The sequence below is a fragment of the Lepisosteus platostomus genome, chromosome 10 (genome assembly GCF_059453375.1).
Source record: "Lepisosteus platostomus isolate fLepPlt1 chromosome 10, fLepPlt1.hap1, whole genome shotgun sequence".
Classification (NCBI taxonomy): Eukaryota; Metazoa; Chordata; class Actinopteri; order Semionotiformes; family Lepisosteidae; genus Lepisosteus; species Lepisosteus platostomus.
In genome coordinates, this window is record NC_142620.1 from 14,448,403 (window position 1) to 14,471,864 (window position 23,462).

The window sequence follows — 23,462 nt, forward strand, 5'->3', positions numbered from 1 at the left end:
CCCCCCCCCCCCCCCATTTTCATAGAAAATAACATTTTTAAAACTGGAAGAGATAGAACAAATTAATTCATTTCTAAAATGCAGAAAAATCTGGAAAACTGTCTTTTGATTACCATTTTGCACGGCCAATCAGAAAAATAAACGTGCCAGAAAAGAATTACTGTGCAGCAGCCAAGGATTTGTTTTTTGAACAGATTAAAAACAAGCATTTGAGAGACAGAAAAATTGACCGTGGCCCTCTTGTGATTAAAAATGATTAAACTCTGTTTTTTTTCCCCCATTGTCTCACGTTAAATATACAAGACCTTGCTATTTTACTTCATGCTGTTATGTCTGGATTCAGGAGTATATCCAAGAGCTGGACATCAGACTTTTTTCTTTCTTCTTGAAAGGCAGTCTCACTTTAAACTCTACTGCCAATTGTGAACACTGGTGTATTGCAGTTCCAGGCACAGCTCCCATCTGGGTTAGTTCTATCACCCAGCATGTCTTAGCAGGCCCATGTTCTTTGTTTATACCCTGTAGACAACGTTTTACACATAAAAACCTGGCCTCCTCTGGCTCAGGGTCTACACAAGTGGAAAAAAAGACATTTTCTTTAATGCGAAAGATAATACTATATTGAGTAATATATAGATAAGAAATTATATTTTTGATTCATTTTAATTGGGACATTAAACTTATTGGAAGTTTTGAATGTATGCTTATATACTGTATACAGTATATACACATCCACACTTAATGTAGGAATGCTCTAATATTATACTTATAACACCACCCTAAACTGTCAAATTCCCAGGCATATTCTCCAACTACTTTATGCATTTTAGGTCTTTTAAAACCTCTTTAAGCTACTTAGTAACAGTTGAACGATCAAAGCTACACGCTCTTTAAATATTTCCTGAATTGGAGCACAAGATCATGATTGTAAGAAAAGACAAAGAGCACATTAAAATCGTACTTTACTTTACTGGTCGAGCTCAATAAACCCCCCCAAAAATTCCACTGGATTTTTTTTGTCATTTTTTTAACAACTAAAAATGTTTTGGGAATGGCAGGAAGCGTCTGATCGTACTGTCACATGTTTTTCTGTAGCCGAATATAATCTAATCATATTTTTTATCCTCAGAACAATGTCTGAAAATTAATGCAACAAAATACAATTTAAGGGCATTTGTCTAATAAAATATATTAAAATAAAATATATTTTTATGTGCAGTTAAATCCACTAACAAAATAAGTAATAAAGTAACTTTACAAAATAAGTAAATAGTTTAAAGATGAATAGCAATTTCAGTATCATTACTGATAAGGAGAATAGAGAACTTAGCAGCTGTACAGTCACACCTATATTCAAAAATACATTTGTCATATACATGCAAAAGTGCTCTTTCACAGACACTCCCAAACCTATGTGTGTGCAGAAGGACTGTTGCACAACTTTGTCACAGGATATCTCATGAGGTTTTTGTGTTCTCTATTCAGTCGCTTGCCTCCTGGATCAGTTTTAAAGAAAAATATATGCACTTAGCACATTTTATTTATTTAGCATATTTTTTTTGTATTGTTTTACTACTAGCAATGTTATTCTCATTTGTGTATTGGATGTTGTCGCTATTGTATTGTATTGTATTTGTTATTGCGGATAGATTTACATATTACTTGTTGTGGATCCAAGATCTTTATCTTGTCTCTTGTCTGTTCCACCATTTTGTCACAGACCCTGACCCACATCTGGTTTAAATGGAGACTTTGCTGTCAATCTAGAGAAGCTGGGGGTGGAGCTTAGGATCTTTAACCTGGCACTCGTGATGTAGCAGTTAGTCAGTGTCTCTTTGTCCATGTGCAGCAACATAGCTGAGTTTTAGTTAACCAGCTTAATTGTGTAAAGGAGTTTTGACAGAAATACAGTTATGGATGTGGTAAAACATTCTGTGACTAAACTTTAATAAAACTCAGGTCATGTTGCCTTACTATCGATAAAACAAGGACTGCTTTACTATGGTAATTAATGAGTTAAATTAAAAGTTAATTTAAAGTTAAATTAGGATTTGAGATAAGGAATCTAGGTGTGGTTTAAGACCCTACTTTATGATTTGAGTCCCACATCAGAAACAACACTAAGGTACCTCATCTGTGCTGTGTGATTGCTATGTCCAATGTGGAGAGGCTGCATACCTGTGTTTCCTCTAGGATTGGATTTTGTAGTGCTGTGCTTTAAACACTGCTATTGGTACTCTATAATGTACTCTTTCAAAACACTTTCACTAATGCTCTACCTTGCTCCAAATTAGGATCTCTTGTTACACAAGTTCTGACTTGTCTCCATTGTTAACTTATTAAGAGAATGAATTTTAAAATTTTAAACTTTTATTTTTAACTTAAAGCCCTTAATGGTCTAGCTTTTATCGCTGAACTGTTACATGAGTATATTCTGCACATAATGTATGCTTTGCATCACCGGTTTGGTCAGCAGTTCACAGGGCTAAGGGCTAATTTGCTTCACTCAATGAGTGATGGATTATTTTGCTGTTATCATCTAGGAACTGGAATTATAGCAAAACTGAAATTATATCAGTTAAAAATGTATATTAAACATGCTATAATTTTTCAACTTATTACATTATCAAAGAATTTGAACTTTTCAAAAATGTGCTTGGAAATCTGTAAATTCTGTATACTGTACATTGCAGAGAGCAAAGAGTTCAAACACAACCCCAAAGAGCAATGTAGTCTTCAACCCCTCTCAAAGGAAATCGGAAGCTAGCTACGTGCTTGATGTTGCCGTTTATTGTAAAATGCACCACAATTCTGGAATGTGTCCTTAAATTATTCACACTTCAAATATTGTAAAACTAATTGCATATTCTTATTAATGCACAATGTTAATAATTATTCACACTCCAGAAAGTCGTATTTTGTTGATCCTCCTTTTCATTTGATAACATGGAAAAGACACTTCCTGTAGTCTTCCAACAGGTTCAGACACTCGTAAGAAGGTATTTTAAACTTCCTTGACTCCACCAGATTGCAAGGCTTGCAAGCTTTCTTTAGTTCATACTACAGACCTTCCAATGGATTAGGAATGGAGATTGGGATACTTACAAATGTTGATTTTATACTCCATTAACTATTTGGCAGTTTGTAGGTGTCCTTGTCGCAGTGCTTCTGGAAAGTCCATTTGGAACCTAACTTGAGCTTCATAGCTGGGGGATCTAGAGTTTTGGATAGCACATCTTTAAATAGTTTGGAATCCATCCATCCCTCAGTTCTAAAAGACAGGACCAGATGATACAGAGCAGATGCAGTCATACTTCAAAAAAAGGATGGCATTCTTTTTCGAGATTAATTTTACCTTTCTCTGCAAATTATATAACTGCACAAAAACTCAGTTTGTGTTTCATCCAATTACATCATTTGACTAGGGAGTCAATTATTTCCTATCTGGAATATTCCCATATTTGCCTTTTATGTTGCTATGGAGCTTCAAAGGTTCAGGTGGTCAGTTTCAGACAGCAGTTTTGTAGATATTGTAACCTGATGATACCAGAGTTTTCTAAAGATTCCCAGCTGTTTCCCTTAGATTTGTGCTAGACTCAGACTAGAGTCTAAAGTGATGACTGGAGTTGCTCAGGTTTCTAATATTTTATCTTACCTCACAGGTAAAGCTGATTGCCCAGTGGTAATCATGAGACTTCCAGAACCCTTGTTAAAATGTCTGAGTCTCTGTGAAGCTATCAGATGGCTAAAATAAATTAGATTAAAGATCTATTTTCAAAGGATTTACAAGGTGTGAATAATTTTGAACATTGTGTATTTTGGAAAATGTGAAACTTGTTTATTCATATAAACAGCATATAGACAAAATATACCGTGTTGTGATTTCTACAACTAATAGTCTTACAATTTTTCATGTTCTCAGTAATTTATGCAATACAGAATACGCACATTGTTTGGCTAAGAAACAGCTTGCAGTTACATTGTAATAACAGCATGAATACATTTTAAGCTAAATGTATTTTATTTCTTTTATTTTCTGTCTTCTGGATGAAAGTAACACTGCAAACCTCACACTGCTTGCAAAGTAGCTAATATGTCTTTCAGTCTTTGCCAAAGACATCTTTAAACAGAGAAAACATTGCTAGTTAATTTAAGCTATATTGTTAAGTAAGGAAAAATCTCTACTCCTCAGGACAGTTTGGTACAAAGAATGTAAAAATTGTTTCCAAAAAAGACATCACAGCACGTCTTTCTTTGAAACCTTCATCAGAACGCTGAAAACATTACAATTGCCTATGAATACGCTACACATAATGGAAACAATCCAACATTCAGAAATGGAAATAATAGCATTCCAGTGCTGAACATTGGACACACTTGAATATTACATAACTTCTTTCAGCAATTATCTTGTAATCAAATGTATTTTACAAGATAGACAGTACTAATGTGTCTTTAGAAATTTGTTTCAAATGTTAGATCATCTCAGGGTTAATGAAGTCGTTATTACTTAGACCTTTGATTTATTAAAGAACACAGGTTCTAATCTTAGAGTCAATCTGCATGTCTTCAGCAGTACTCATTCATTAGACATTACATATGGTAAGTTCGCTCCTGTGAAATGTAAGGTTTTTCCATTTTGAGGCTGGCTATTAAACTGAAAGGGAAGGCTTTTGTTACTACTGCTCATAAAATGTTTTTTTATTTGTTTTTTTTTAATGTAGTAGAAGTTTTTGGTGCAGGAGAATATTCCTTTTTATTGCGAGGGTGTGTTTGGTGGAGGGGAGGGAGAGTTGGAGATCATATACAGTATATGACAGCTGACAATTCTAGCCTTTTGATTAGTATTTCTTGATATTGTCAGGCCCAGACTCTTCCCAAACTCACTCCAGGGATTCCAGGCCTACTCACTATGCAATAGAAGGAACAACCCGACAGTTGACAGAATCACGCAGAAGAGCTTTTTTTCTCTCTCCTGAAACTACAGTAATTAGAGACTCTGGGCAACTCGCAGAAGCAGCCACAGCTTGCACAGTGTCATGGACATCTCCAATTATTCAGTCATTTTGCTTGTGGTTGTTTTTGTCCACCCCCATCCACATACCCCAGATCACCAAAGTTGTGCAGTTAAATGAGCTCCAATTCCAATAAATAAATGTATTCTCGCCAATCTGTCCCTTACTTTATATTACGAATCCATCACTGGTTATGTTTAATAATGATAGACTGTGGAAGTCAAACTTAGGTTACCTGACAAATGTCTTTGCTCCTCTTGAATCTCTTCATAATATAATGTAATTACACAGCCAAATATTAGTTTCCCATTTAGGATTACATGTTTTAAAAATTTAAAACTTCTGAAATATTATCTACATGATTTTTTTTTATAAGTGGTTGTATGTGTAGGAATATAATGAATTTAACAGTCCATTTACATAATTCTTTCTCAGCCACTGAAAAAAACATGGCTTTATTTTTAGCAATAGATAGAGCAAGGAAAGTGACTTTTAGAGGAGTAATTGCTGCTGAAGGACAGTAGTAGAGCATCAGTGACTTACTGTATATTCTTCACAAGTTTTTTTGACAGCTTTCATTCATTCAGCCACGAGAGAGTCCCTTTGGTTGTTACTAGCCATACATCAATTGTGGGGAAAACCACTTTTTTAGGAGATGTATCATTTTTTAAAATTCAACAGAGGTCTTAAAATATAAGAAAGTCTTGCAGTTCCCATATGACAAAGAATGGGGAATTCAGAATTGGTTATTCGGAGTTTGTCTGTTTACTTTAACAAATGTAACCTTTTATTTTGCTCTTCTCGGCATGATAACGTAATGACAAATGAATAGGATAATATACAGTACGCCTAAAAAATCTATCAGGCCTGTTAATTCAAAATTCCATATTGAAGCCTAAAGGGTCAGGAAACCAGATTTGATCCGAACGTCTGTCCTGTTAAGCTGAATGAGAGTATGTAACTTGCCCCTAGATGTGGCACTGCTTTATCACTGAATTACCATCAACAACACTTGTACCCATTTCTACAGCTGAGTGGAATGGAGCAATCTGGGATAAAATGTCTACAACAGAAGTGTAGCGAGAGTGTCGGAACTCAAAACCCTTCTATTAGGATTTTTAGAGCTCTTCACACTTCCTCCAGTATTCACAAAGGAGACTCTTCTTATTGCAAGTGTTCAAGTGCAAGGGCTCAAAACAAACAGAGGCTTCAAACATTTTGTTAAAGAGAACCTTCTCATTCTTAGCATTAAATAGTTATGTGAATGTGATCTATTTTTCCAACTTTTTTCTTCAGTTGTGTATTATTCATAAGCTGTTGTACAGGATTTCTAGAAAGGCATTCATAAATAAACTTGAATTATTATTCACTGTTATTATATATTATGATAATAATGGTATTATTAACCATAATATTACAACTCATTTTTCTCAGCTATTGGTAATGACTTTCAGTTTTGTTCCAAATACTTAAGATACTTTAATTGTGTCTGTTGAATCAATCTTAAATTTGTTAACAGTGGAAACCCTTTTATTAATTTAGGTATTGGAAACAGTAAAGGTAATAAAGGATGTCCATGTATAATTCTGTTAATTATCTGTTAATGAGGATAAAAGTGGCACAAATATTAGGCCTCTTGGGCCTTTTATTCTTTATACTGTACTATAAAACAAATTATATTTCTTCTGTAAACTGAAAATTATATATATTTTGTTATGCGTATATATTATTTACACATTTGTGAAAATGCAATCTATAATAACTCATCTTCTTGTGTGATTGATGTCAAGTATTCTTGTTTTTTTACGGAAAGTTTTGATAGTTTTTGATAGGTGCAGTTTTGATAATTTTGGGAAAATATGCAATGGTGCTGTGTTTACATTTATTAAAGATCTAGAAATGTGACATCCTGCTGAGTGTGTGAAAAGTGGCCCAGTTATTGGTGATTATTCCGTTGCTGTCTACTCAGTATCATCAGTTTAACTTCTTAAAGATTTTTCTTTACTTGAAGAAAGCAAGATTCTTACCTTAAGTTGAACAAAAAAGGTTAATCATCTTCAGTTTTTAATTCTACCTAATCTACCTTCCTTTTTGTAATTAAATTCATAATGAACCCATTATCTGCATGTCTTGCTCATTTGTTTTTGTCTCTTGACTTAAATGGGTTTTGATTGTATTTAGCAAATAATGATGGACAGACAGGAGGCTCGTTAACAAGCTCTTTTCTCTTCTGAATCCTGTTTAAAGCAGTGCAGTTTCAAGTAAATTCCTAATTAATCCTCTCAGGTGTTTCTTTATTTGTTTATTAATTTATTTAATCAATTTGACATGGATATCTCCTGATAGAATTGATTAGCTTTTTTAAACAGGGGCTACATCATGCTTATGAAACATAGTTATCTGAAAATTAGTTTAAGTTTGTTTCATTATTTTGGACCTTTTACACAATTATCTGTGCTGAAGAAACAAACTAGTTTAAAAGACTCCTATAAAAATCAGCCTGTGTAGTTTCCCATTCTTTTCTGGGGTCCTCAATGTGAAACTAAAGTTGCATTTAATTTAATTTCTGTCTCATTTAATTTTAATTAAATATAATATTTTCAGGCCTTTTGAATTTGTTTTATTAAACATGTCATTATTATTATTATTATTATTATTATTATTATTATTATTATTATTATTATTATTATTATTATTGTTATTATTATTATTATTGTTGTTGTTGTTGTTATGTGGATCATTAATATAATTATTAAATGCATAAGTGCATACATAAGTGATAAAAAAATAGGGTAAGGAATAATTCTGCAAATGAAATGAATGCAGGCACCTCTAATTAATTTAAATACATAAAATAATTCAAATACATAAAGAAATAAATAACTTCTAATAGCCTAAATTCACCTAACCTGAAAAATGACATATAAAAGGTAACTTGGTAGTTTGTGCTGCTGTCTTAGCCCTTGGGTCCCATGTAAAATTCTCCACAGAAGTGTTTTCTGTGTGGAGTTTGGATTTTCTCTAGTTTCCATCCAGTTGGTTAAATTGATGTATCTAAATTGTTGCATGGGGCTGCCCTGCGATGAGCTAGCATGCTGTCCTAGCTATAGTCACCAGTTGCATCCTGTAGATGTGGAGAGTTAGTGCTCAACTTACCACAGCCCTCCAGGGAGAAAATGGTTGCTGAAAATGAATGGAAGAAAAAACTGAAGCTGAAGGTGGAGCATTTTTAACATTATTCAGTACATTCCCAAAAAAAATACTTACAAAACATTCACTGGAAAATGTTTACTTGAGGCATGTCACTACCTATTTATTAATATATTTTAGCTTGATTTTTTTGTGGATGGGTGCATTACTTTAAATAGGATTTTTGAATATATATTTGATCTGTGCATGTCTGATTTGCTTTCAGTAAAGTTTTTTCAGTTTCTAAAATTTCTTTTTTTTCTAATATGTGTGTGCTGCATACAGCAGCAATATACAAATTTGTCTGCCTTTCATGTGATAAAAAACTCCTGTACCAAAACCAACGCAAATTGGGAATTAATGACAAAATACAGTCAGTGCAGCATTTTGGGGGTCAGCATGCTACAAATTAGGAACTGCCATGGTTTCAATAACACAGCTAAAGATTAAAACAATGGTCAGCTAAGTGAATAGTTTAGCAAATGTGGCAAAAATTACTGCAAAGCCTTATGTATACATTTCACAAGATGACAGTAATAATGTATAATAACCATTTACATTTTCTTGAAAAAATCTTGTTAAATCATCCTTCAATAATACAGCATAAATGGGCTATTATCTTCTGCCGTAATATTAAATACCATCTACAAATTGTGCACTTGCATTCAAAAGCGGAGAGGAAAAACGCTGTTAATGTATTTAAAACACCTTTAAAAAAGGCTAATTGCACCATTTGCTAACCCAGCAGACCAAAGGCCACCTGAAATTCCCCCCTTTCATAAATCAAACAGAATGTTTGACTTTAAATCGAAATGAACTTCAAGGATTTCAGACAATACAAGTGGAGAAGCTATAAGTACAAAAAATACCACCTGCCTGCTAAATTGTTTGCAACATTTATATAAGTACTGGAAGAAAAGGCCCTCATTATTATATCTTTGCTCTTAACTAATCTACAATTCCCCTCGCTTAATAATGCAGAAAAGCTTTAACACAATTTTAGACCCTTCAGCAAGGTCACTTCAAGGTCTTTTTACAGTGCCATACTGATCATTTGAGAATAGCTCTTTGGCCTGCAACATACACAGTCTCATAAAACTCCATCTCACTTACAATTACTCAGTCAGTCTGCTATTTTTTGTGTTGCTTTACCGACAATTACTGGCCATTAGGAGATAGGGGGGAAAGGTTTGATGCAATTGTTTTAGCTTCTAGTAGCAATTCTTTACAATTGCCACAAAAAGATGTTGCCCCCAACCCCACCCACCCCCCAAACCAGAGAAACCCAATTATTAAAAAATATTATAAAGGAAAATGAATACCAATATCTTTAAGGGGCTTTTTATCATCTGGGAAATAAAAGAAAAGAGGGCTGGAACAGCTTTTCTTCCCAGCCGCTACCGCCTATCAACAGCTACTCCAGGTTCAAGAATGGGCTAATTTAACCAGACCAGGATATCTCAGGTTCCAAGTTGCCTCCCCTAGGGAAGCACAACTTCCCCTACTGTGACTGAGAGGTCTCCAAAGCATTCAAGAACTCATCCAACCATTCAGCTCTCTCACGTCGACCTTAGATCCCTGTCACTTTATAAATTCCTCGGAACTGAGTGGAAACAGCTTACAGCTTGAAAATAGGTGAGAGTTTTTGTATTATTTGGAGGATGTTGACCACCATCTGAGATGGAAACAGGATAGGAGGAAGAAACAAAATACTGTAGATGACACAAGAAGGGAAATGATGGGTCAAATTAATATAATTAGCTTCTATTAAGCACCAATTGGCTTAGTGTGTTACTAAACCGAATGTTTAGTCGGTTAATGATTGACTTGAACCCCATGAAATTGGCACAGGCGTCCAGTAACGCACTAATGAATACAAAATAGGATCTGCGTCATGTACAGTAATTCTTTTTTGTTTTAAACGGGAGGGAGTTACAGCTTCTTGGTCCATGGGCAAGAAAATATCCTTGAAGGAGGGAGTCTCATAGAATCCAAATCTAGGATCTTTTGTTCTGTTCAAGAAAGAGCATCAACTTCAGAACATGCAAAATGTCACTCCTCACATATCTGTCAATGTCAGATGATGACCAGAATGCTAAACATTGACCTGAGTTGGAATACTCTCATGTTCAGCTCCAATTAGGAAGATGTAGAGTGCTGGAAGGACTTTACTCCCAGAAGCAGATAAGGAAGTGCATTGTTTTTTAGGAAAACAATACAAAGAGAACAAGTGGCTTTTTTTTATTCTCATCTAAAATAAGGCTAAATTTGAGTAAGCCATGAAACTGAAACCAACTAATATGCGACACTTGCACTTTTGTAAAGAAAAAGATGGGTTTTGAAGCATTGAAGGCAATGAGGATTACCCAAGTTGAGATGGATATGAGAGCTTTAATATTGTTGATTTCTTAGCTCTGAAATTCCAGGTCAGTATACCAAAGTCGATAACCTCCCAGGCTAACATCTGCACATAAACCTGTATAACACTAATGTTTATTGCATGTACAAATTGTATTAGCTATGGCATAACTGAGATATGCCTCTTCAAAGCTCAGTCAATGGGGCTTTAACTTTAAAATTGCCTTCCATCACAAAGCAGGACTTGCAGAACTAAGTGGAACGTCATTTAGATGTTAAATCTGGAGAAGATTAGCTCTGTAGTCATAAACTGCTTAATACATTGTAAATTTAAACAGAATTTATGACAGTACTGATCAAGCAATTTCTTAGGGGAAGAAAAGATTATGTGAACCACACTTTTTTCATCCTCATGCAAAGTTATAATGCCATTGGCCTATTTTATGTTGATTAAAAATAATATGTAAATGCTAGTTCCCTTAAAGCTCAGCTTCTAAGGAAAATAATTTTTAGGAGCATACAGTATGTATATATATAGTAATGTATTTTCTTTACAAATACTTTCAACACATCAATTAATATCAAAGCACATTTGTCTATATATTGTTAATCTATTACTTCACCACTTAATGGAGTATACAACATACTAAGAGCACCGTTCATATTCATTTTGATGTAAGATACATTATATACCTGTCAATAATTAAGATTTAAGAAAGATTTGTTGCTGTTAGTAGTATTGACACTTCTAACACTACTATCACTATCACTATTTTCAGGGTAACTGTATTAAAAGAGAGGAAAATACTGACCTTTCAATAATATGACTCTCCCATAACTACAGTTAGGATATTTGCAGATCCCAAAATAAAGTTTATTGAGAACATGCAGAAAAAATGCAATCAGTAGTCAATGTATACATTTTTTTTTCTAAGAAACACAATTCCATTAAACCTTACATTAAGCGTTTTTCTAAAGTACCTTCTGCACACTGCAGATTTTAAGTAGTTTTATTTTATATTTGTAGTTCCACATGAAAATAGAAACACATACTAACAGGTCATAGATAGGAAGAGACGGAGAGAGGAAAGCTGGTTTTAGATATCTAGATTCCTGGTAATTCTACTGTGTAGCTGTGAATGTATTTGCAATATTACATACATTCTGGTTATGAATGTATTGGAGATAATATGTAAATCCCAGCTCATAAATGGCAGAACCATTTGGAATTTAGCAAATTCATGGATACGTATCAAGTTAAATTGATTATTATATTTTTAAATATGGTTGTATTAATTTACAACATAAAGAGCATTTTTAGGGAATTAACATTTTATATCCATTCACCTAACTTCACAATTAACACAACAGTGAGTATTATATGAACACTTGTGTATTACACAGACTCATGTTACAAAGTCTGTCAAAATCTCTCTAAGTATTATTGTATGAAAGCAAACAATGAGCAATAATCTCTTTGCAATTTGTTGTTTTTGCAGACGATACAGACAAGACTACTAGATAATGTAAAAGTTTGGCTTAGTAATCTTCACAGTAATAACCAACAACTACAGTAAAATGGAATCCAGTTTGTTCCATTAAATAGAAGGGATATGAATGTTCTTTAGTAGTTTGCACACTCCATCACATTTATACATTTTCAGACTTGTCAAAAAATTAAATATGAATTTAAAACATTCTACCTTTTATCAAACTACATTCTAATTTTCAAAATAATCTTCAAACAGAAACATGTGATGTTTTTGCTTTCCCAGAGAAAACAATTTTCTGTGTTTCTGCCACACCTTTTATTGTTTGGAAATGCAGATTTGTAACTATTACTGCGTCATCAAGCCAACATAATCCAATATGTCCAATAAAGTTATGCTTATATATATATATATTATATTCTTTCACACAAAGGATGCAAAATAACATAATGTTATTGCATAATGTTATAACATAATGCTGAAGCTCCTGCCACTAAAAATATATCTTTGGATTAGCATATTAAAATAACCTAATGAAACTAATTGCAGTAAGACAACATGCAACTTCCAATTATCTGGACTGCTTTAGGCACTGGAATCATATTTACTTTTTAGGTAAAGGTTAAATTAATAAACATCAAAATAAAGACAAGGAAAATGAGAATATGTCTTCTGTATAAGTTGTTTTCCTTCTTATTATGTGCACAGTCTTAAATACATATTGACTTTACGCTGTTATGATTCACAAAAAAGCAACCAAGTAACAGAAATAATAAAGATGCTAAAAAACACAAACTTTCATTCTTTGGATTTTCCTTCAAAGAATCTCTGCCCTGTAGACTAAAAAGTGTAAACTATGTTTTTATATTATCATTCTTTAAAATTTCAAAAGCGGCTGATTGCTTCTTCTGCTCCATGGTAGAAAAACACGGACTGTGTGGTGTAATGAAACCATTAAATGTTCAGTATTAAGAGGAGACAAGATGCAATTAGCCAAGAAATTACTCTGATCTCGCTGACATTTTCAAAAAATCGTAATACAATATACATTGCGGGCCATGATTGACAGCCTAATCCACTTTTGATGGGCCCAAGTCCACGTACTGTGAGCAAAGCGGTACATGACCAGATAAAGTGCACAGCTGCGAATCCCTGATATGTCCACACAGACTTGTCACCAGGCAAATTCCTTAGGTTTAAACGATGATGAAAGTATCGACCATTAATGACAGGATCATCTCCTTCCCTGAAATAAATGCACTAATCCTTTTTGCCAGGTCCATGAATTCCTAATATGAATTATATAAACTCTAGTAATAAATCTGTGTTAGCACAGTTGTGTTTGGAAATTGTACAGCACTCTTTGCCCTGTTTGAAATGCAAGATGAAGGCAGGACATGTTCTCTTAAGCTGTAACAGAAAGTGATTTATTGCATTGGACAGATTAACTTTTCAGCAGTAAGAATTGCAAATGTATAAGAATTGTCAGAATTTTCACATAGGGCCAGAACTACAGTCAAACCCAGATAAAATCACACAACCTTTAAAGAATGTGCATTGGATGAGATCCCAGGCGAGAAAAAATGTTCCAGCATTTTATTTTATAATAGAATTAATCTAATGATTAAACATAACATGATTCTGAATGCTGGTCTGCACCAGTTTTAAGATTATATCACGATACTGTATGCCAGTGTCACCACAAAAGAATAAGATGGTACTTGTCAATGTATATATCCTTTAAGACTGTATTTTAACCAAACTGTTTTTTGTGATTATACTGCATGTACTTTTTGTTGACCTTCATTATTTGCACTTTTCAAACATGATCAAGCCCAGAATTATTTTAAATAAAGCCTTTTCACCTGTCAGTATCATTTACAGTATATAAAAGATCTGTGTAATCATAAAGCGAAAGTTCTATGTGTTCCAAGCAAGCAACAATAAAGATTATAGAGGAAGAGTGAAGAGAAAACAAAATGCATTTATTACTAGACTTAGTATTCTGCCCATGTCAAAACAGAAATGGTAGGGAATTAAAATATAAAGCTTTCTATTGATATTTTTAAACTTGGTTTTGTTAAATAGGGTCAAGAGATTTTACAGAGAAAGGGAGACATGGTACAGGACAGTCCTGATTTTCCATTTAGGTCAATTCAGTGTGTATTCTATTATCTCTCAAGAAGCTTTGTGTCAGATTTTCCATACAGTATTTAGTGTAATCCAGTGTGGTCCATCATATTTTTTTAGTTTTTATTTTAGTGTATGCCTACATAGAGTCCTGATACAATGCAAAACTGTCTTTGGTCCTGAACATAAGCAGGATTTAAACCTCAATTTCCTGAAGCAAAGGGCTTACAGAGCCTGATAGAGCTTCTTCTCCATAAAATGCTTTCCTAAGTGTAACAAATTCAAGCATGCTGAACAACGTTCATTTATCCAGTGATGAATTTAGCAATATCACTCCCAATAAAATGTGCTTTTATATAATACTTTAATGCCTAGAATCTTGCATTTCTTCTGTACATTTTTATATTAAAGTCTTTTAGACACTCCATGTAAGAAAAGTCATTTCTGTCCATTTAATTAATTGCAGCTGGGAATGTTTTGCTGGATAGGGAAGCAGCCTAACCCTAACACAGGGGTTCACATATAGTATGTAGCATTCTAGGACATTCTTCCGTGATGCTGGAAGTGCAGTATGGGAAGGGCACCCACATTTATATGCGGTAGCACTGTGCACTTCAGTACTGCCAATCAAGTGTCATTTATTAGCACTTAAATCATGACAAATTAGGGTGAGTCAGTGTTTGCGTGGATAGGGTTTGAAGGAGGATAGGGGGGTGGCATTCCCTTCTTGTATAAACACTACAAAAAAAAAACAGACAAATGGCACAGATAGAGCTGCAAGATTCTGTGCCATGAAAGAGATGGAGACGTCTACTGCACATGCATAAAAATGCATGAATTTAACTGCTGCTCAGCATGAAAAGAAAATAATGCTACATTAATAATTACTTAAGTTGTTTGCTGGGTTTATGGTAAATGCTTTGAAAAACAAAGAGGTAGAAGATTATTGAGTGCATGCAGAAAGGGCACAGGAACAAAGTGGAGAGATGAAGCCCTTTGGCTGTCTGCATTGCTTTTTGTATTAGAACAAAACTGCCTACCTACAGGAAGCCTGACATTGAAAGGAGGTACACATCCCGTAATGCCCTCCCCTAACTGAGATGATTGTAGCTTTTTTCCTGAAAGTGATGATTAGGAGGGTGAAAAGCAAAACTGAATGGTTTATGAATATTTCATGTAAATGTAAGCAGCACTTACTGGACAGGGACCTTGATTGATGCTAGAGTGGCTCTAAATGCCTTGACTTTGAAGGGCTTTAGACTCCCCCCCCTTCAATGACTACTTCAAGCGCTGCAGTTAATGGCGGAATAAAGATGTATTTAGCTGGAGAGCTCTTCATTACTAGCCTGCATTAAACAAAAGTAGAGGCATAGGATTTGTGTCACTGAATCTAGATGAAAAGGACTGACAGGGGAAAGCTAGTAAGAAAAGACCTCAAGGAAAACACAGCTTTTAGCATTTCCACTCTGCTATTTTCTCTCCGAAAATGCCTTTTTTCGTTTTATTTTAAGCATGGGCAGCACCCAACAGGAGGCCCCTCATAGATATGTCAAGAAAGTAACCAGCAATAGCTATGGCAGACACACTCCAATAATCTGGCCTTAGCGGAAAGCAGAAGTCATTCCTCTCCCAGAGATGGATTGTGCACCTGTTACTTTGTCATTTCACTGAAGAACAGGATCCAAAAGAATGAGGATTAGCATGATTTATGGACATTATATACAGCTGGTCAAGTCGTTGAAGTGTGCAAACTTCAATTGAATTATCAAGACCATCATCAGGGAATCCTAGAGCTACCAGCTATGTGTGGTTTTTCCCATCAAAACGCTTTTCAGAAGCTACTCTGAAACAGTCCTGTTAAATGGAAAAGAAAGAGGCATGAAATTTTTTTATTAAAAAACGCATGGATGATCAAAATGATGTTAGAAAAGTAATAAATGTTTATTTGAAGATACATTTGGCAATATGTATGTGCTGCATATTTTGTCACATTAAAACAATCTAAAAATTGAACTGGGATGATAACTAAATGTCAGATGCTTGTTTCTCATGTACATTTTTATACGCAGGTCATCATAGTACAGATTACACAAAGTTGACATACATGGCGTGATACTGTTGATACTGTTACTATGTCCTAGGCAACAAAAAGAAAAAGTAGGTTTATGACTTTTTATTCCTGAAGCCTATAGAATAACATTTTTTTTCTGGTACTTTTTTCTGAAAAGTTTTTTAAAATAGTTAAATAAGGCTATTTTTTTGACTCAAGACAATGCAGAAATCCTTTTCTTTTGATATGAGGCACAAAATAATAACACAGCACTAAATTTGACCAAACTAACTGAAATATAACTGCATGTGGGCCAATACAGAGATTCAATCTTTATGCTTGTCTTTAATTAAACCACATGTATATTTCTATTTATAACGAGCTCATTTGCAGACAACCATCCATCAAGTTCCAGCTCCTTTGTGAGAACCCATAATGAATTGAACAAAAGTGATTTGTGGTGAAATCCCTTAGAGAAATTCAATGCAGAGTTAGTATCACATTACAAAAATAGATCAGTCTCAATAGGCAGATGGCACTATTTACATGAGACAGAACATTAGACTAACATTGAGTTAACAACTAACAAGTTCAGTATCATTACATTATAGTTGTAGTAACTAAGTTTTTTCATAATAGTTTTCTCAATATTAATTAGTTTCATTGACCTTTACGTAGAAACCTGCACTTTTTAGCTCTTATTTCTGTTTTTAAACATCTCTGAAGTGACAGCAAATCAAAGTTGCTGACTTGCCCAACTTTTCTTGACCTAATGAAAGTTACCTGTCATTAAAAAAATAGATCAGACTACTTTCTAAGATATTTCAAATGCACAACATATTCATTTATGAGTAGATATGTTGGCTTACATTTCCAAGTACATTTATTCCTTCAGGACATCAACTACATTGTGATTAAAAAACACTGCAGGTCTGCTACAGTAGTATATTAGTGAGTACATTACATACATTAATGAATACAGTAGCGCTCTAAAATTGCACTAATGAAAGTCTCAGAAAATATATAGCATTATAACCACTTTTGGTGTATCCAATCGGTATCTTTTTGTTGTATTTTCTTTACATTTTATTTCAAAGGAATGAATATATGCATATTGGAACGACCTTAAAGTATCTTCACTGGTCTGTTTCCAGTGCAACATAAAACATTATTATTAAGTACACTTGCGGATTGTGATATGCTTTTGTTATTGTTTATGTCAGGCATTAAAACCTTAGTCTGCTGAAAAGTAACACAGATTATGAGATCATGCTACAAGCCGCTGAATTTTTTTCAGAAAAGGTCCTCAGAAAAATGTACAATATCTGTATTACTGGCAGCCCTCTTCACCTTCATAATTATTATTTGTAAGATTTGGCAGCTTAAAATACTGAATTATAGGTAAACCTTGAAAAATAGGTTTTCTGAAACATCTAGAAGAGCTGGATTCATGTAAGGAGACTTTGGAGGGGGGGTTAGAGATTAGAATAGTGGCAGTAAATTAGTTTAACCATGTAACAGCCTATCAGAATGATAAAAAGCGCTTTAAAAATCTGAGTTAATCCACTGTGAGACAGTGTTCCAAGTCATTTGCCTCTTAGCTATAACACTGTCTTCACAATGCACATTTCATTGATCATCCTGATGCATGAAAAAAATCTTGCTTTAAATTTATAACTAATTTTCCAGGTTTAAACTGAAATAAAGAAATATTGTCGGCGAATAGGGTAAAATTATCTCTGTAAGTCTACTGTGTGCTTTCATATTTTGTTAGAGAAGATTGCTTTTTGATTTTTATGTCTTGGAAATGACATACACCTTTCCAAAGTTCATCTTTTTCCCTTTCAATATTTATATATTTATTTTTGGCAGTGTTTTATTGAGTGCTTGACTGGTTTTATTGTTATTGAATTTGCATTGCAACTGATAAGATTAATTTGTGCAATGGCCAGAACAAAAGAAATTCCAAATCTTTTTTTTTTTTATTTCTCTTTATGGGAGCTACAGTATTCCATGCTACTCACCTGTGGCCCTACAGATTGTGTTCAGATGTGTCCAGTTTTACTCTTACTCTCATGACTGGACTTCTTAAATCTCTAAAACATCCTAGGCGAAACCCAGATAGAACAGATCAATCCTCAGGACAAAGTTCAATGCCATGTATGCATAAGCAGAATACAAGAACCAATTTTATCTGCTTCACTGATGTGTGAAGTCTGTAAGGGAACACATCTTTTTATTCTCTAATAGCTTATCTTCCCTGGTGACCAGTTATGCGTGTTCTTGTAAATATACACATTTTACAGAAAAAGCTCTTTAAACCATCTTGTGAGGATGACCTTGAAGGGAAGCCATTCTAATCTGCCTGTATATTGGAGACAAGGATGATTCTGATAATGTCTGAGGGATGGGAACTGCCCATCAAGCAACAGGAAATAATACAAAGAGCAGTCCATTTAATAGTACAGACCATTTAAGAAGCCTGTCATAGTGTCATTTCTATCTCAACAAGGGAAATATTTTCAGGGCAGCAGATGTGTGTTTTCTACCATCCTCAACCCTTACCCCTCAGAAAAGGAAGCTCTATTTCCTTGACTTGAGTAAATAATAAAAATGGGGAAATATACGACTAAAATAGGAACACATAAAATGCAGATTCCAATAACAATTTTGAATGTGTCTGAAGCTCACATTGCTAGACATAAGAGTTTCTCTATGAATATGAAATCAATTAAACGCTTAAGTTAAGTTTGAAGCAAGAAGTATGAATAACAGTTTGAGTCTCTTACGAAAACAGAGAAAAAGAAATGTTTCGCAGTAATTTCTGTAACCCATTTAAAAAAAAAAATCTTCTATGACAATCTCTGGTAATATATATCCTGTTGATCAAATTGCATTTTAGCTCATTTCGCTGCATTTAAAATGGCTATAGATTTCTATATCTTTATTGAGGTGTTTTTGACGTAATAAAGTGTATCATTTCTTTTTATATACAATGCTTCTTTGAATGGTCTTTTACAGCAAAACAAAGTAAGGTAAAATATTGGTACAACAAAAACTAATTAAATAAGCTACACATGCAGAGCAATAGTTTCTAAAACATCTTATTTTCTACTGTTAAATTTAAGAAGGTTTGTCTTCTAGTACTTGAGTACTTCTGAAGTACTATTAAATGTCCTTAGGACTTTTTCGCTAAACATCATAATTGTTCAATTGATTCAATAATCTTATGGTTACTAGTCAATTCATTATACCTACTCCAATTTTTTTCTAGTTATTTTCTTATCATTCTTGAGCAGGGTTTCAGCAGTATTTTTGCCTGATTTTTAAACATACTTGTTTTGTACTGCAGAGCTGTTGGCATGCATGCCTTAATAGTGTCTAATTTCTGCACTAACATAAGCATCTGAATATACTTCTAATTATAAATTAAGTCATCTACATTAAGTCACCTGTCACCGATTTTCACCTTTTACTCATCAGTGGATCATTTCCTAGCCATTTTCACTGGTCAAAGTTTGGAACGGGCCCAACCAAAAGTATTGTGACAGTAAAGTCCAAACTTAAATTTTTGCTTTACTGTCACATCGTTGTATTTGTGATCAAGAGTTTAATGTGAATGACAGGTGCTGTATAATGTACAGTTTATTTTGGGGTAATTCCATGCATACATTTTATCATATGAGAGCAAAAGCATAATTGTTGCTTAACCCAGTAATTGGTTGTAAGTATTGGGACACTTTTACTTTAAGTCAGTTTTAGAGCTAAAAGGCAGTCTTTTAAAAATCTCTTTGCAGCTCACTACATTCTTTTGAATAGTCATCTGAGATGTTTTGCCAAGCCTTTACTGCAGCCTCCTTGGGTTTTTGCCTATTCTTTGGGTAATAATCTTGGGGAATTGCTTATTTAATGGGATTTGATTCTGGAAATTGACCATGGGATATAATTCTGGAGACTGACTATGCCACTTTATCCTTCCTCATTTTCACCTGATGAACTCCACAGTTGCACTGACCTATGTTTTGGGTCATTGTAATTCTGCACAGCACAATTAATGTGGAGACATTTTCTTCTGCTTACGCAGTCAAAATGTTTCTGTAAAGTTTGGCATTCATTCTGTTGCTGGCAACATTAGTTGCATTATACATAAAGACAGGTGAGCTAGTTTCAGGAACTACCATGCATGCTCAGGTCATGACATTATGTCCTCCACATGAGGTGGTATTTTTAGAGCATCTGCAATTCATTTTTCTCCACATTTAACCTCTTTTATCATTTTGATAAATGATTATTGTGGAAACCTTGGTCCATAAATTTGTATCAAAACTCTCCCATTTCATCTTTCTAAATCTGAGAAATTCTAATCTGACATTTCTGTTCTTGGTGCTGATGAGTGGTTAACATCCTTGTAATTCTACTGCTTCAATCTACTGAGGATTTTGATACATTCACCTCTACCCGCTGGGGAGTGTTGGTGATTTCACAGACAGTTGTTTTAGGATTTCCCTGGACTGATAATTTTTTGTCATCACCTGCAGATTTACATCTTTCTCTCTATCTTTGCTTACATAGTCTTGACTAATTATTAATTAAATGTATTTTCTTTTTCTCTTTAGTATATTCCAAAATGTTGATTTTGGTATGCCTAATTTTGTGCCACTGGTCTAATTGAACTGGACCTGGTCAGTACTGATTTAGGAGACCTCCAAGGAAAATAACGTCGCTCCTGCGACAGGGAGTGAACCAGTGAGAGGCACTCTTCCCTCTAAATCTAAATTTCAAAACCCATACCCCAGGATGGTGCCTTTCTGTAGATGAGACAGTAAATGGCGGTCCTATCTCCTTGATCACTGAACTATGTTACGAAAAATCCAGTGGTACTATTCATAAATGTAGGACTGTTAATCCTAGAGTTCTGACAAAATTCCACATAGAGGTTCTACAATCTGACATTCCTAAAAGTTCCCCCTTAATTAATTTGGTGAGGGTTTTCTCACTTCTCTCCCTGATCTTCTGTGTATTGGGGCTGCTGGCACATAATGACTAAGATATATCACCCACGTGGGTGTGGCACTGTGGTGGATATACTGTATAAAGCACTTAAGACATCAAAAGCAGTACATAAACACAACGATTTATTTTTATTCTTAAACAGTTCATTTTTTCAGTACTGTGAAAAGGAAATAGCTAATTAATATTGATTCCCATAATGCATAACACCAGCTCTCACACCATATTCCTAAAAGGCATTTTTTATATGATAGATATACAGTAGATAAAATTTGTATAATTCAATTGTGACTCAATTACATTAATGGAATGATTCAGGATCCACAGGATGCATGTAAATTTTGGTATGCTGTGACTATTTTCTACTATGGCAGTATTTAGATGTGCACTGTCTTTTCTCGAGTGACAAACTGTAACCTCGACATTCTTCACACATTTTATTATTCTTGTCATATTAAAATGAAAAAAAAAACTATAAAGGAACAGAAACTATTTTTAATCATATATATATTTATGCCATAGAACTTCAAAGCTTTGAAACATACTTGGTTATAATGCAAAAGGGATAGGTCAGTAATCAAAGTCTCTTTGAAATCTTCTGCACACTGACCTTGATTTTAAGACTGAAACTGCGGTTATTTTTAACACAAAGTTTCTTTTATTCCCTCAAAATACCTCATACTAAATACAAGGCAGAAACTTCCAAGTGATAGTTGAATTGATGGAAATCCTTTAACTGAATATTTCAATTAAAATATATTAAAGTGACAACTGTTGCCGTCCCATACGACATAATATATTAAGCTCCTTCTTTTGTAAGGATGAGAACTAAGTTCAATGACATTTTCAAATTTAGAACAGGATATATCAGTTTCTACCTGCCTTTCAGCTGTTCATTGTATTCATTAAATTGAGCTGCGACACATGTTAACCATATAATAGCAGTTAAGACAAGATGGGTTAAAAATGAAAGTGCTTGGAGTGCTCTGAGGTAAATATCGAGATATTCCCAAAGCTCAAAAATCCAATACTCTGACCTTTTTACTTCTGCGGTCTCAGACAACCTAACAAGGCAAGAAAAAAAGCTGCTCCTTTTGTAGAATGGTTATTTTTTTCATCTGGAAAAGAAAAAGTAGTCTCACAGAAAACAAAAAGCCGTGGAAGCTGTAAGATGTGCTGATATTGACCCAGAGGACCAGAGTAAACTGAGCATTACACTTTATGCTCTATTGGCACAGGGAATTGTGCAAGGATTAAAGCTGGACTTATGTGACAGAACTTAACAGAGTATGTTTGTGAGACAATGAAACAGGTCCATAAAGTGCTCTACAATATTGCTGTGTATTCTTCAGTGTCTCCAGTAGCACTCCAAACTCCAAAGGCTGTTATATCAAGGTAAAATGTTCTTTCTCTGTAGTCTACCAAACTGAGTTATATAAATTAGTGCTTGTTTTGACAAACTTTTTCTGTATTTTTGTGGTTTTATTTATAGTTTGGTCCTTCCACTACTAAGAAATGGAATTCTCTGAAGTAGGACAAAAATGTATCGCTTTTTTATAAAACGACAGTATAAGACATGTTGTGTGCCATATTCGAATGATTTGCTGCAATTACTGAAAATGGAGGCTGTTAAAATCTGAGGTATGCTTGTCCCTTCTGCTGAGAAACCTGGGTTTCATTTGGTGCCCAAAAAGTAACAAGTAACCATAGCGATAAGATACACAGTACATACAGTAAATTCACTTTTTTTTAAATTACAACAGCATTTTTTTGTGAGAAGGATATGTCATTTTTTTGCAGTCAGGCATGAGTTATTAACTGTTTAGTGTTGTAATTCTGACATTCTTCTAAAGTTATCTTACATTTCTGCAAAGATCAGACCCTATTTTTTAGGCCACTTGTTTTATTGTATGTTATGATTTCATAACTCAAGTAAGCTGCCTAATTCTGAACTTTGTGCACTTCTTCTCACGGGGTTTTAAACTTGACAAAAAATCCAGTGGAAAGCTGGAAAATCAGTGCCCCTCGATTTGCCCCTTGATGTAACAGTCCATGTAATGTATTTGGCAGGGTGTGTCAATTTGTAATTCATTTGCATGACAATCTTCACCACAGTTTCAGATTTTTCTTTTAGATTTTTGTCATTCAACATTGGTTCTGCTTCCTAATATGCTGCAGTTTTACATTTATTTAGCTTTCTGTTGTTTCATTTTAAATTAA

At 34.2% G+C, this 23,462-nt stretch overlaps 1 long non-coding RNA gene across 2 annotated transcripts in view; it reads left to right on the plus strand.

Moving 5' to 3' along the window:
* LOC148653393 (uncharacterized) overlaps window positions 1-23,462 on the plus strand; it is a 43,860-nt gene that overhangs the window by 15,755 nt on the left and 4,643 nt on the right. The window lies entirely within an intron of this gene.